Source organism: Lactuca saligna, chromosome 8 (genome assembly GCF_052625555.1).
Source record: "Lactuca saligna cultivar CGN05327 chromosome 8, ASM5262555v1, whole genome shotgun sequence".
Taxonomy (NCBI): domain Eukaryota; kingdom Viridiplantae; phylum Streptophyta; class Magnoliopsida; order Asterales; family Asteraceae; genus Lactuca; species Lactuca saligna.
In genome coordinates this window covers 181,758,397-181,773,976 of record NC_136424.1, presented here as the reverse complement: position 1 = coordinate 181,773,976, position 15,580 = coordinate 181,758,397, and positions in this window count along the sequence as shown.

The window sequence follows — 15,580 nt, the reverse complement described above, 5'->3', positions numbered from 1 at the left end:
TTACTGATATGCTAGATTTCATCCTGGTTTAGGATGATTGTTATGTTATTGATATGCTAGATACATCCTGGTTTAGGGTGGTTGATATGTTACTGATATGCTAGATACATCCTGGTTTAGGATGGTTGCTATGTTACTGATATGTTAGACTGTTTGTCTGGTTAAGGATTGTTATGCGATTAATTGTTTATTGTGCATATGGTTGTTTAACGGGGGTTGGGTTAAGGCGGGTCCTGCTTTGTGCTGTAGGCCAACATACCCAGGGCAGACCAAATATTCTAAAGGCCCAGCGAGCGGTCCGAATAGGCTGAAGGCCCCAAGAGGGCGGACCAGACGTGCAGAGGCTCGGAGAGTGGACCAGGCCGACTGAAGGCCCGGTGTGGGCGGACCAGTCATACTGTAGACTCAGAGAGTGGACCAGGTGGATTGAAGGCCCAATGTGGGATGACCAATCACACTGTAGACCCGATGTGCATGGCTGTTCTATTTGCAATATGTTATGATTATGTTTGTGTGTGGTTGGTATTTTGGTGGTAACTCACTAAGCTTTCAGGCTTACAGTTCAATGTTTTGTTTCAGGTACTTCAGGAGAACGTGGCAAGGCGAAGGCGTGATCGTACCGCTCCTCATATTTTATGATTTATGTGATATGGTTTTGGGGAATACTGTGATGTTCAAACTATTTTGAAAACAAATGTATGAACTTAATGGTTTTTGAATGAAATAAAAGGTTTTAAATTGGCTCAAATTTTTGGTCATTATAGATATATATGTTTGATGTCTGTATATGCCAGTATATGATAGCTATGCGCACATGGTTATTTGCTTGTTGGCTGGGTTGAGGTGGTCTTGCTTTGTGCTGAAGGCCAATATACCCTATGAGCGATCCGGGGAGACTGTAGGCCCACGTGGCGGACCAGTCATGCCGAAGGATCGGGATAGATCCAGATAGAATGTAGGCCCGGTAGGGCGGTCCAGTCAAGCCGATGACCCAGTATGCATGTTGATTGATTGATTAGTACTGTTATGGTATTGTCAGTGTGGTGTTGGTATTTTGGGGGTAGCTTACTAAGCCCTCGGGCTTACAGTTTTCAGTTTACTGTTTCAGGTACTTCAGGAGATCGTGGGGAGGCGAAGGCATGACCATATCGCTCCTCATCCTTATGTTATGATTTTTGGGACACTCGGATGGAAAATGATTTGAAAACATTTTGTAAACAATGCTATGTGGTTTTTAATTTATGATTGAAAAAGTTTAAATTTCGTGTGAATTTTATGGATGTTACAAGTTGGTATCAGAGCCTTGGTTTGAGTGAATTGGAGGAACACTCGTGTGAATCTAGTCTCAAATCAAGGAGATTTTCAGAAATAAGTTTTAAAATGGTTTTCAAAATAAAGGATAGAGGATGCAGAGGGTACGATCAGCCGGAGCCTGTAAGTAAACCCCAAAATACCATGCAGTTATTTAATATTCTGATATGTTAGAACAACATGCTAGTGCTAGGCTAGGGATCTTCAGGAATCACATGATAGATTTGCCTAATTGCATGATGCCTATTAGCCTATAGTTTCTTGTATGTGGAACTGACATCATAACTGTAGATGTTTAGTGTATGCATCACGACTGTGCATAATAAAGACCTTATAGCATGAAAATGTTGATTTGGCCTTCAGGTAGGATCGGATATTCAAAAGTCTATTAGGTACAGTGTTATGTGCAGCTAGCATGCATTAGCGCTGCAGGGGATGATGGAAGTTTCATGGATGTGAGAGTCGTGATAAGTGGTGAGTCTAGATGTAAGGTATTTGGTATTCCCCCAGAATGAGGTTTGAGCGCATTTCCTTTGTTGATGATATTGTTAGGGTGTTGTGGTGATACTTGAGACAAATACAGGTAGGTGTGGAAGGTAGTATGGGCACGTACTACTGAAAGCACAGGACCCACACGTGTAGCAAGGAAGTCACAACCCCTAGGGTTTTTGGGTTTTGGTCTCCCGACATTATGTTATTTATCTGATGACTTGTATATATTTTAGTATGGTGGTGAGGAGATGTGTTGCTTCGGGATATGGATCAGGATCAGGATCGGAGTCGGGAGACGGAGGGTTGGAGGTGTTGGTAGCACCCGAGCCCGTGGTTCAGATAGGGACAGAGGAGTTGGATGCTAGGATCCAAGAGATCATGCACGACGAGATTGCTGCTGCATTTCGAGTGCAACTACCTGAGATGTTTGGGTCGATTAAGACCGCAATGGTTGAGTATTTTGATGAGCGATATGCAGCTCTAGCAGAGACAGGTCTCTGCCGCTGCAGCCATTTTGGCTGTAACTGCGGCAGGGGTTGGAGGAGGAGCCGGCAGGGCTTTCCAGTACCGGGACTTTGATAATACGAAGCCCTCGACGTTTGATGGTACACATGATGCAATTAGGGCTATGAGGTGGTTATCTGACATGGAGGGCTGTTTCTTCACGTGCTCATGTCCTGCTGACCAAAAGGTCAGGTGTGCCCTGAACCTGCTGAGGCTTGGGGCAAAGGACTGGTGGAGGTTGATGACTGGGTCGTATACTGATGATCAGCAGGCTGTTGTTACTTGGGAGCAGTTCAAAGATATGTTCCGCACCTGCTACGTTCTATGCATTGAGCGGGAGCGGCTTGCGCAGGAGTTTTTGACCTTGAGACAGGATGGGGAGTCTGAGATGGATATTACCCGTATGTTCACGGAGAGGTCTACGTTTTGCCTGGAGTTCGCTTCAGAGCAGTCTCAGATGACTCGTTATCTGAGTATGCTCAAGACTGATATTCGACAGTTCGTGTCTACACAGCGATGTGATACCCTCCTGGGCCTTGAGGAAGCCGCGAGGCGGCGTGAGTTGGAGATAGAGCTGCAGCTGAAGGAGCAGCATCAGGCACCGACACAGTCTCAGCCGGCGCCTAAGCGGTCTAAGACCATTGATACACGGTCTGGGGGTCAGCAGAGCCGCACTTGTGGAAAGTGTGGCAGGGTTCATTCGGGAGTTTATAGATCAGGAGGTGGGTGCCAAAAATGTGGCAAGGAGGGGCACTATGCCAGGGATTGCCGTCAGTCCGCCCCTCCCGCAGATATGAGGATTTGTTATCATTATCATCAGGTTGTTCATGTGAAGACCAACTGTCCGCAGCTCGCCGCCAAGCCGACACATGGTTCTGCGCCAACTGTTGCAAGGATTGGAGATGGGAGGCCAGTCAAGGTGGAGCCTCCGAAGGCTTAGGGTCGCGCCTTCCAGCTCATGGTCGAGGAGGCCAAGTCAACACAATATGTGGTTGCTGGTACGTTTCTATTCTCTGTCTCAGTTATTGTAATTGTGTTATGCTTATTGATTGTACATGTGATTAGGTATGTTTTTAGTAAATTATTTGCCCGCTTTGGTATTATTTGACTCGGGGGCAATTCGGTCGTTTGTATCTCAGTCCTTCTCTAGAGGGTTCAGTGTGCTGATAGATGATCTTGAGTATCCGTTGCGAGTTTCGATCGCCAACGAGCATGGGGTTTCTGCTTCTTCGGTCTACCGGGGATGCGAGTTAGAGATTTTGGGGTTTCCTTCCCAATAGATTTGGTTCCTATCCCCATGAGGGATGTATGCATGATAGTAGGGATGGATTGGCGTAGTCATTTTGGCGCCATGATCGATTGTGAGGGACAACGGGTGGTGGTTCGAACCCTAAGTGGGGGAGAACTTGTAGTATATGGTAAGGGCACCATATTGGGATCAGGGTTTTGTTCAGCAGCCAAGGCTCGACAGTATATTCAGCATGGGTGTGCCGGTTATTTGGTGTATGTGGTAGATACGCGGGGTAGAGAGCAGCTCTCAGTTTCTGAGGTCCCGGTGGTGAGGGAATTTGCTGATGTGTTTCCGGAGGAGTTACCCGGAGTGCCTCCGGAGAGGCAGGTTGAGTTCAGGATCGACTTAGTGCCAGATGCAACCCCTATCGCCAAGGCACGGTATCGGTTGGCAACGCCTGATATGTAGAAGTTGTCATCTCAGTTGCAGGAGCTACTGGGCAAGCAGTTTATTCATCCAAGTAGTTCACCCTGGGGAGCACCGATCCTTTTCGTCAGGAAGAAGGATGGTTCGCACAAGATGTGCATTGACTATAGGGAGCTGAACAAGTTAACAAAGAAGAACCGTTATCCACTCCCATGGATAGATGATCTTTTTGATCAACCGCAGGGTGCGTCTTGGTTTTCCAAGATTGATTTGAGATCAGGATATCACCAGGTCAGGGTGAGGGAGGAGGACGTGGAAAAGACCGCGTATCGGACTCGTTATGGTCATTACGAGTTCGTGGTGATGCCGTTTGGGTTCACCAACGCTCCAGCGGTGTTCATGGATCTGATGAAATGAGTCTGCAGACCGATGCTTGATCGCTCGGTCATTGTGTTCATAGATGATATCTTGGTGTATTCCAAGACTCGAGAACAACATGAGGAGCATCTTAGGGAGCTGCTAGGGGTTCTAAGGCGAGAATGGCTGTATGCCAAGCTCTCAAAATGCGAGTTCTGGTTACGAGAGGTCCAGTTCCTCGGATATCTCATTAACTAGGAGGGGATTTTGGTCGATTCGTCCAAGGTGGAGGCGGTAATGCAGTGGGAGACTCTGAAATCTCCCTCAGACATCAAGAGTTTCTTGGGTTTAGTAGGGTATTATCGGAAATTTATTCGTGATTTCTCCAAGATTTCCGTACCCCTCACTCGTCTAACGAGGAAGGGGGTGGATTTCAGGTGGGGCCCTGAGCAGCAGAGGGCGTTTGAGACCCTCCGGCAGTGTTTATACGAGGCGCCGATGTTGACACTCCCCGAGGGAGTAGAGGATTTTGTGGTATTTTGGGATGCATCCAGTACAGGCTTGGGGGCAGTCCTCATGCAGAAGGGACGAGTGGTAGCCTATGCGTTGCGACAGCTGAAGCCGCATGAGACAAGATACCTTACTCACGATCTTGAGTTGGGAGCTGTGGTTTTCGCTCTCAAGATTTGGAGGCACTATCTGTACAGGGTCCATTGTACTATATACATGGATCAAAGGAGTTTGAGACACACATCATGGATCAGCCGAACCTGAACATGAGGCAGCGCAGGTGGCTGGATGTGGTCAAGGACTATGATTGCAAGATCCTTTACCACCCTGGTAAAGCGAATGTGGTTGCGGATGCTCTGAGCCGCAAGCTGGCTGGGTCCTCGACCCCAGCCAGTTGTATGAGGATAGTAGTGGATTCCCCACTGGTGGGTTTGATCAGAGATGCCCAGATTGAGAGCATGAGGACAGAGAAATGGAAGTTGGAGAGGATTAAGGGCGAGAGCATCCGATTTGTTCAGGATAGTCGCGTATTATGGACCCGTTACGGTCGGGTTTGGGTTCCGATGTCCGGAGGGGTCCGGAAGACAGTGATGGAGGAGGATCATAAGTCTGGTTTTTCGATTCACCCGAGAGCCACCAAGATGTAGCGTGATTTGAGTTCGAGTTATTGGTGGCCTGGTATGAAGCGAGATATCGCTTGGTTTGTTGAGAGGTGCTTAACCTGTAGGATGGTCAAGGCCGAGCATCAGAGGTCGTATGGTAAGTTACAGCCTCTGGAGATTCCCATGTGGAAATGGGAAAGGATCGCAATGGATTTCATCACGAAGTTGCCGAAGATGGAAAGGGGGTTCGATGTTATATGGGTCATCATGGATCGATTGACCAAGAGTGCCTATTTCCTATCCATAAGGGAGAGTTCGTCGGCAGAGAAGTTGGCCTACCTGTACATCAGAGAGATTGTCTCTCGCCATGGGGTTCCAGTTTCTAGCGTTTCCGATCGAGATGTCAGGTTTACTTCCCATTTTTAGCAGAAGTTCCATGAGGAACTGGGTACACAACTACATTTTAGTACAGCGTTCCATCCGCATACTGATGTGTGACAACCCCAAATCTATTCCCGTTACAAATCCCATTTTCACTAACGGAATGCGTCATTATATGTTATTTCTCGGTATTGTTCGGGTCGTCAATAAATAAATATTTAGTTAATTATATGTTCCGGTATTATCATGAGTAATTATAACTTGCAAATGTTAACCCCGTTTAACTAAATAAAGTTATATTACTTTTCAACCACTTCACCCGGGTAAAAAGTTTTAACCCCGTTAAACTTTAGCATCGGGTATCCGTGTATCGGGTACAATACCCGAGACATATAAAAACGCTTGAACACTACAATTGAACTCTTTTACCACACTTTCACCTCTCTCTCTCACTACTTTCTCTCTCTAGACCCGAAATCGACTCCAAATCCGCGAATTTCCGACTTCCAAACGTAAGGATTCATCCCCTAACTTAATCTAAACATACTTTACTACTTTTAGAGTCCAAAATCATAAGAATCAAGGACCAAAAAGGAGTTTACGGCCTAAGAAGCTTCATAGGCCGTAAACCCCCAAAATCATGCCAAAAACTTTGTTTTTCCTTCCTTTAAGCTTATGGACTAATTAAGGCATAAACCTAGGGGACTTTGGACACTAAAACACAAGGATTTGACATGTAAAAAGGAGTTTATGGCCCAAGCATGTGCTTAGGCCGTAAACACCTCAAACACCCCAAAAACACTTGTTTAATGTCCCAAAAACTCATCTAGGGTGTTTGGCAATTTAGACTTGACAACAAGGAAGGCTTAAATGCATCAAACAACATCATTTGATGGCAAAAAGAGGAGTTTACGGACAAGGGTAAGCCTGGGCCGTAAACACCCATATTTTTGTGTCAAACAAGTCCCAAAACCCCTCAAATGCATGTAAGGATTTTAGCTAAGGCCTTTGGAAGTGTGTTGTACCATTAAACTTCACATTTGAGCACAAAATGAAGAGTTTACGGCCAAGGATGTTCTTGGGCCGTAAACTCCCCAAAAATGTATGCCAAATTGTCCCAAACTCACTATAGGGCCTTCTAGGATTTATCTAAGGTGTATGAGACTTTGTTGTACCATTAAAACATACATCTTGAAGGGTTTACTTGAGTTTACGGCCCAAGAACAAGTCTTGGCCGTAAACTCCCCAAAAATGTCACAAATTATGATGTTTAATCCCTTATAATAGACCAAGACACATACCACTAAATTAAGGAAGTGAAATAAGGCCCTAATCATACATTTTGGAGTGTCACAAGAGTTTACGGCCAAGCCTAGGGAGTTTACGGCCGTAAACTCCCAAAGGATGGCCTTTGGGCCATAAACTCCAAAGGAGTGAGCTCGTGAACCCTCCCGTAAATCATTCATGACCTTGTACCACTCCCGGGAACCCTTTTTAGGCCTTAAAACCCCGAAAACGATGCTAGAATGTCCAAATACTACAATGAAAATCATAAGATGATTAACTTCTTGTAAAATACATATTTCATATGACATTAGGAGGTGCTCAAGTGGTTATTGGGTACCAAACGCTCAATCGACACTTTTACCCGATTTACCCGATTTCCGCGATTTCAGGTGAGTTCATACCCCTTAAATGAACCTTTCAAATGTTTTATATGTTTTAGGGGGGAGATACAAGTTGAATATACATGTTTATGAAAAGTTATACAAGACTATTTTTCAGATTACAGAATTAATCACATGTGATTCACAACCTGTAGTTCAAATCACATGTGATTTATCACTATGTTTTATAAATAAATCAATTGTTTTCAAAACTATTTTGGATAAACAAACAAGTTCTAAATGTTTCTTTCGTACAACACTTTTGTTTAATAAAACTCCTCATAAGAATGTAACCATACTAATATATTTATATAAGTAAGACCTGAAGGACTTAGGACCGATAGCTCGCCTTATTTCCTGTTCTTGTTTGATTGTGGGCTTAGGGTAGTGGTTATCCGTCCGAATGTCATTGATTTCTTAGTTATATATCTCGTATATTAGTACAGATTACGAGTACTTCCTATTTTATTAGATGCCTAAATCACTAACCTGATTAGAACTACACACTCTAATTTAACTATAATAGGTATAGTTAAGGATTCTATCCCTTGTTTCAACTACTACTCTACGCTACTATAATTCTCTCTATTATGAAGCAATACACTAATAAAAGAATACAATACAAGTTATACAAAAGACTACTACACTATAATACAAGAGAATGTACTAATCATGAGATAATTCACTAATCCACTACGAGATACTCTATACGCTACACACTACGCCCGAAGTTTTCCGATAGGAAGACGACACTATATGTATAGATCTATACGGGGCAGACGCTATTACTGTTAGGTTATGAGCATTCTAACACTCCTAAGTGTACATGCAACCCTAAATACCTTGGATCTATGTTTTCTCTATTATACATGCAAATATGAACATCCAAGGTATTATCCTAATCTAGCATACAAAACTATCAATATAACAAGATAGAATACATACCTCTTTGATGTAGAATGTCTTCATGAAGCTTGAGTGCTTAGTGCCTCAAGTGTGACACCTCAAATGGTTCACACAACACCAAATACACTTGGAATAACTTGAGAGGATTCTACACTTCATAAAATCGGTTAGCCCTCTCTAGAATAATCTAGTCACCGATTTTGGGAAGAATAATATCTTTATATAGTGTTACAATTAGGGTAAACCCTAATTGTCATGACTTTCCATTTCCTTGGATCCATGGGTTCAAATACACCATGGAGCATCCATGGAGCATCGTATGGGTTTTGGCCCAACTAGATAATCCATGGAGCATTAGCCCACTATATAAGTATGGATGATTTACACAATCAACCCATATATTTAATTAGTCTTCTTTTGATCACTTAATTAATCCTAGATTAATTCTTGATCAATACTAATTAAATAATCTTATTATTCTTATTATTAATATACTAGAACTTATAATATATTAATAACCATAAGTGTCTTATTTCTCTCATTATAGTCTATCCAAGTGCATGATGCCATGCAACCCAAATGGACCATGCCGGGTCGGGTCAAGTCTTACCAATTATAGTTATGGACTTAGACATTAATCCAACAGTCTCCCACTTGGATAAGTCTAAAACTATTATTGCGTATGACTTCAGGAACCAACTAGCAATCGTAGCTCTCAAAAGCTTCTGTCGAACTCTGACCTTGTAGATGAACTCTGATCTGGTCACTGACTTGTCCATTAGATAAGGGATCATATATTCCTCCATTCTAGATATCATATAGACTGAGACATGGATTATAATCATTCTCTCTATCCATTTGTTGTTTCCCGATTTCCGATTTATGACGACTGACTAATTGAACAAATCAAATCAGTCCTGGCCCGGCCGAGCACTTCCATTTGTCATCATCAAATCATCGAGGGGCCCACAGATATCGCTTTCATCCCGAAGGTAAAAGGAATGGATAAACTTCGACTCATATGGCTTGTTCTACTACTTGTTGAATCATACATAAAGACACGTTTTATAGCACCGAGTTACCAAATGCAGTTTCGTGCAATTAATGTACAACCAACTCATAGTAACAACTCATATCTCTAGGTTTGAAGAATATAAGATATTATCGTCTCATGATCACTCGTGATAAAATCCATGAAGTGATTCCAATGAGCGCGGGTTGAATCCAATACTCAGAACTTATGAGCACTCATGAGTGTTGTAGCCCTTTGTCCAACAACTTAGACCTCTACAAGCCAACCCATGACAGTCTTAATTCATATCTACTTCCAACATATGACCGACTGTGGATGGTTTGAATAACTTAGTCATTCCGGAAGAATAACCTAGTTTATTCGGGAAGTCAAAACATGCAAAGTGAAACACAATAATAATTTGAATCCAATATGGTCTCAGAACTTATGAATATAAATAAAACTCCTTTTATTTATCACCATATGATTACACATTATTCATTGTATATTGTTTCAGCTATCAACATTATTCTTGAATTTAAAACAATAGTTGTCCCATGCTCCAAGCATGCACACTATGTTTTTCTAAACAATAGTCATGCCATACACCAAGTATGCATAATATGTTTGTCTATGATCTTTATTTTGTGAACTAGATCAAATGAACATAACTTCAATGATTCTCTTTTCACACTCCCAAATCCTTACTGCAAATGAAAGAATTCCAAATTCATGTCATTTACTGAAATCTGTTAGATTCTAAACTTATATGCATCGATCCTCTTGTAATGATTATGCACAAAGTCAGAAAGACTTTGCAACAATCATTACAGAGTATTCCAAAGGAGATCAATTCCTTGGAAACATCCTTCTTGCATTAAGTTTTCCTTAATCTTAAACAGATTGGAAAAATTCTAACTTTGAAACATTTCCAGATTCCATTTTGACTATCACTTCTGAACAAGAGTTGCCTCCTTACAGATTATGTCAATATGATCCTTTCAGAATTATCACTATACTTCCAATTGTCCTTGAGAAACCAATCTTTGGTAAACCTTAGATTGTCCTCGACAATTGTTTAATCCTTTTTAGTCATATCCAGTTCTAAACCTTTTCCATTCTTAACGCCCCAGGCATTTGGAAAATTTTAGAAAGGATGAATATAACACATGTAGTCGGTCCTATATCCGAAGCATATGGGACACGATACATGATGTCTCACATAAAGACTAAACCAGTCTTTTGCTATAACATTTCCATTTCTATTTGCCAAGTTCTCATAATTCAGATTAAGAAAAGGTATGCCGTAATCATAATCGAATTTAAGAACGCAAATAATGGACCCATATACAGAATTTCCTTATGTTGAGCCATTCCAACATGAAATTCATATATATTCTTGACTAAATGATTAAAACCTCACGATCTAAGCTTATAGATTTGAGATGAAGTATAATTTCCTCTCCCTTAATTATAGCAAAACAACTTTTTCCCAATTGAAACCTTTTGTTTTCTATAATTAACATTGCTAGCTTGCAATACTTATCGTAATTTTCATGCTCCCACTAACATGATGATTATAAGCATAACACTTATGCTCCCACTAGCTTTGACATGTACTCAGAAATCACTGGACTTTTAGAAATCAATACTTTATTGACTTTCTTACCAAAGTTCAGATTTCTGATACTAGATTGTTTTGATAAAACTTTATCAAAAACATACACCTTCCTTAGATAGCTTGTGGGTGTGTCAAAACAATTTTAAGAACTATGAAAAGGGATGCCGTAATCATAGTCTTGATCGTTTTGACCTTTGCCATTTCTCACAAGTCCAAGTTAGTGTGCCGGTAAACCACACACGCTCCACTAACGACTTTGAGATCACAATTGCTATCTAGCTAAAATCTACTTAGTGGAAGTGTTTCCTCACCATCATTTTCATGAATCGGAGAGAAACCTTATGACACTTAGATTTAATGGTGTATGAGTTCCTACCCATATGAATTTGTCAAAACCATAATCACAAGACAAGGATAATGACAAATCCAAAACCATATGGATTGAACTCAATCTTAATTTCTTGCCACCTGGCAGCTCAAGGGCCTACCATTGCTTCCAAGTTGTTGTGCAACACATTGAGAACTCTAAGAACTCATATGCAAAGCCAACTTTAACTAGAATGGGCACAGAATATGTCAACACGATAGGTTATAAACCTTAAGTCGTGTGCTAGTGAAGAACTTTTAGGTTTCATTCTTGATTTGTTCTTGAGACTTTCAAGACCTTTAAGACTCCCACTGTCCTCTTGACCTATAAGACTTCCTTGTCAAACATCCAAGAGATAGTGTGGATTCTAATCAAGACAAACACTTCACACAATTGGCCTAAGTTGGTCTTTGTTTTATCCAAAACATCACAACTTACCAATTTCAAATGTACAAGAGTAGAAAACTTTTACTCTTACATTTGTCAAGTGTTTTAAACCTTCTTTAAGACATGTCACTCAAATTACAATCTTGGAGTATGACTCTAAGACTTGTATTGGAACGAAGTATGACTCATCTTCTTGATTTAACCATTTCAACAATTCAAGATCCCTTCTTCTTAGTCATAAGAATGAACTAAGACTTCCTTAGAGAACTAATTTTGATATGGTTTCTTAATCATTAAGATGATCACAAAACTGATACTAAAGTACTCTCCCATCTTTTCAGATTTGAGAAACTTTTATCCTTCTGCCTAATGTGATTCTTCTTATTCGCTCTGCCATGCATTGGAACCTTTTCCAATATCTCAGAGTTACACTTAAGCTTGTAAGTATAATCATATTTACTGAGCTTTAGTAAACTGTGATGAATAGCCTTATATCTTTTGTGGTGGACTTAATCAGTGCACATGACTATGTACTCGATCCCTTAGTCCATTACTTGACTCACACATCCATGTGAATAAGTAATTAGTCTTAATTTTCCAATACTTGAAAGTTCTCATTCATCATGCTATAGAATTTGCATGATTCCAAATCCCGGTCCAATTGAGACTTTGGATGATGAGAATCTTTCCTTGTTTGGTAAATTTAGACATTACCACAAATGAAAGAGTCAATTTCATATTTCCACTCTTGCTATTAATGGAATCGTATAAGCAACAATTTTTCCTCAAATGCCATTGTAAGGATATTTTAAAATAAATAAAATCAAAAACTTTCTTTTATTTTAAAACTATGCGGAAAAACTTATCCTTACAACCCATATGAAAAACTTGTTGTTATCTATTCCTTAGCAATATCTCATAACTCCTAAGAATTAGCTCAAGAATCCGATTTTTCAAACTACGCGATAGAAATCCATCTATGCGATCAGATTCAGCATATTCTTTCTTTAAGTTCCTTTACTTTTTCTTTGATTCTTAAAACATCACCATGTGATCCAGTCACATCATGTATCAGGAATCTCAGAATAGAAACTTAACAGAGTTAGATAGTGGACTTTACCTGAAGTAGAGTCAATCTTATTGACCTTAACATCCTTAGGTAAATTTGGCAGCTTCGCAACTAATGCCCCTTCCTTTGGCAATATAAACATATGGACCCTTTGATAATGGTACACGAGACTATCACAGACTTAGACCTTTACCATTTGGTCAACCGAGTTGACTATGGCCGATCCCTTTCCATGGGGAAGAGAATGCTTTCCTGGATTTCCTGTGTCACTATTGTTAATGTCCATAAAGTTTCAGGAAGTTGATCTTAGCAAATCGATAAGATCATCAAGGGTCTTGTCATAGTCTATTTCATAGGTGTTCCAAAAGAACTCACTATGTGACTTAGAAGGTGATTAAACCACCAACTTTCTCAAGACTTTGACACCCAACTCTCCCGGCTTGTCAATATGTGACTACATCTCCAAGATGTGACCACACCAAGACCTTTTCTTGCCAATAGGGCTCGAGTGACCTTAAACTTTTCAAGAACTTGTGGGTTAGGGAGAATAATTGGAGGAGGTGAAAGAAGTATGATATCCATGGGACATCATCTTCATTTAGGAAAGCTTGTTTCAAGAGATTTGGGAAGATCATAAATGTCTAATCCAGACATGTTATGGGAGATATTCAAGATAGTTGATCTTTGAGTCCTTAATATGACACCCAATATGAAAATATTAAGGCTAGGACCCAACAAACTATTTTATAACTTAGAAGAGGTATGCCGTAATCCAAGCTATAAAACAATTTGAAGGTAGGTGAATGACGATTCACCAATTTCCACCAAGATAAACGAAATGTATTATTAGGTTTTAATTGGTTTTGAAACTCCTAGATCTTTTTGAGATTCATTGAACTGTTCAATGGCATGTTTCAATCTCGAGTGTGCCCTTCAGGTTTTGTGACTGGGATGCCGAGGATCACAAAACAAGGTGTGAAGTAACCATGCAAATTACTTGGTACCCTTAAGTGTTTATCCCTCAATCGATGTGCCGGTTAACCACACACGCTCCATCGATACTATGATAAACATTAAGTTACCCTTTGCCTACCTTGTTAAATACGAGTTAGTGTGCCGGTTAACCACACACGCTCCACTAACCGACTTAAACAAAGTGCAAAGTGTAATTTCATGGATTAGCACCTTATTCACATTTTCCTAAGTAACTAAGATTGGGTATTATTTAGAGTTTAGTTACTTAGTATTTATCATTAATACTTTTAATGAAGGGAGAATTATAGTCATGTCAAACCCGTTCGGCTAACGACCCTCCACCAGTCAAGCGAGCGGTGGGTGAGAGTGAACACCCATTAAGTTGCCATTTTATAGGCAACAACCTTATACCCACCTTATAGACCGGCTTCGTGAATGAGGCGTACTAGCGGTAAGACCGACTTTACTCTTATACATATAAATATTATTAACTTATAATATTATAAAGTATAAGGGTTGAATTTTAACTTTTAAAATTCTAAGGGCTAACTTGGAATTAAAGTATTCATAAGAGAAAACTTTACAAATTCCAAAACTTGAGGGCAAGTTTTGAAACTATTCAAAACTAATTAATTCCATAACTTATGTATTTAAAGTAGTTTTAATCCAAAAACTCTTCAAGTTCCATAACTTGTGGACAAATTATGGAAGACTTTAAACTAATAAAGAATTAATCTTTTTCTTTATTTTATAACTTATGGAATTAATTAAGGTTACATATTTTATTTATTTATTTATTAATGAAGTGACTCTTGAACCTCCATAACTTAAGGACAAGACTCTTCATCTTTTTTGTAACCTTTGCCAACTTTATGAGTTTTATGAGTCTTTAATGTGACTATTCATGTAACTTAAGGATAAGTTACACAAACACATTTTATACTCAACTCTTAGATTAATTTGAATTGAAAACAACTTTTTCACTCAACTTTTCTATTAATCTAAGCAACTCATAAGAACAAGATAATTCAAATCAAACTTTTTCATGTAATTAGTCTAACCTTTAAACTAATACAAAACATGAATCTATTGACAATTATCTTGAAAATGGATTAGCATGAACATTACCACATTAAAAAACAAGTTTATAAGTTCAAAACAACTTAGGGTAATGTTCCTAGTCCATTTCTAGCCAAAAACCTCGAAGATATGCTGTCTGGGGTCCAACTCGTCGAGTGCATGAACACAACTCGGCGAGTTGGATGCATTTTGCCTTGGACTCGTCGAGTCCCTTCATGGACTCGGCGAGTCAGCTGGGCTGACAGCATCAAAACTCGATTTTTCAGCTTCTATTGCAGGTATAACAAGAAAACAAGCCTAGGCTCTGATACCACTGTTAGGTTATGAGCATTCTAACACTCCTAAGTGTACATGCAACCCTAAATACCTTGGATCTATGTTTTCTCTATTATACATGCAAATATGAACATCCAAGGTATTATCCTAATCTAGCATACAAAACTATCAATATAACAAGATAGAATACATACCTCTTTGATGTAGAATGTCTTCATGAAGCTTGAGTGCTTAGTGCCTCAAGTGTGACACCTCAAATGGTTCACACAACACCAAATACACTTGGAATAACTTGAGAGGATTCTACACTTCATAAAATCGGTTAGCCCTCTCTAGAATAATCTAGTCACCGATTTTGGGAAGAATAATATCTTTATATAGTGTTACAATTAGGGTAAACCCTAAT